The following is a 1,466-nucleotide window of genomic DNA, read 5'->3' as shown; positions in this document are numbered from 1 at the left end:
TAATTGCAATCTTTTTTTAATTTAATTTAATTTTTTTTAACCTAGGTAGGTAGGCTATAGGGCCTACATTGTAGGCAAATTACTAAAAATCTCATTGGCGCCTTTTTGCTGATGGGAGGGTGGATATTTTGCCCAAGGTAGATCGATGCAGATGCGTGAACCCTTACGGAAGGAAAATATACTGCAATATACTACAATTTATACTGCAATACATTAGAAAATATATCACAATATATCACAAACACGCTCATATATTTGAAAATATATAGCAATATATTATTGAACAACATATTACTATATATTGATCCATATATTTTAAAATATATGGCTGGCAAAACAAAACTGTATTCCACTATTCGGTCTGTATTTCTTGATGTTTTTAGTTCAGCAAGCACATTTTGCACGACATTGGACATTTACTCGACATTATAAAGTCATTTAGGTGGACCATATATGGCCATATATAATAATATATTGATCAATATACAGGAGTCTCTGATTGAATCATCTCAGCTCTCATATCACGTATGACGCGCCTACGTCACGTCGTCACAACCTGAAGCTAAAGTGGCGAGAGAGCCGTCTCGGCTCGAGCGCGGTCCGGATTGTAGCTCCACACAGTCGCCAGCCAGACTCCCCACCACAGTGACACAAACCAACCAGCCGCCTCGAGGTAAGTTATAAAGAGAAGTTTGTTAATTTGTTAACATAAATATACAAGCATATAGTCTGAAACGTCTACAGTGGTTGATGTGCAAAGTTTAGCCAAGTGGTTATCGAAGTTGGATGTTTGTTCATTTTTTCCCCCAAGGACTAGAAATACGTTATTTTTTTTTGAATTTCCCGCGCTACCAAGCTGTTGTACTACTAGCGATATTTGCGTTGTCGAAATGGTGTGTAGTTCTCATTGACAGTAGGTATAGTTCTACACATCTTGAAAACGTAAACGTAATACTTGGGTCGATATTATATGGTTGTAGTGGTCAATTTCAGGTGAGCCCACTTTATTTGGCTTGTCAGAGAACGTTAGCAACATCTATCTGGCTCAACGTCAGCCTAGAAAGCCAGGCCTCAGTTAATTAGCCGCCTAGCTTACTCGGCTAACGCAAGGGAATCAAAGCAGAAGTGAAGTGCGACAAGATCTAAATGCACATCGCTAACTTGCTTAAAAAATGGGCACTACAGTATAGTAAAATGAGACAATGTCCTGCGTTATTTTTGGTAAAGCATAGCTGTTGCTGCTTCGGTTTTCCCATTGTGGTAACATCAATAGGTTTTTTTGAGTAACTTGCTCACGAACTAACTGCACTGTCCCGTTCTTGTAGAGCTATTGTTAGAGGTTAACGAAGCCTTGTCGTCAAATTGGTGAATTTCAAAACGGTAGCCTACACGTCGTTGTCTTCAGCTACTCTGTGATAGTTCGGAGTTTGCTTTGCTCACAGCAATTGCATTCATTGAGTCATGTT

Source organism: Engraulis encrasicolus, chromosome 23, assembly GCF_034702125.1.
Source record: "Engraulis encrasicolus isolate BLACKSEA-1 chromosome 23, IST_EnEncr_1.0, whole genome shotgun sequence".
In the NCBI taxonomy this organism is placed as follows: Eukaryota; Metazoa; Chordata; class Actinopteri; order Clupeiformes; family Engraulidae; genus Engraulis; species Engraulis encrasicolus.
This window is presented reverse-complemented; position numbering follows the sequence as displayed.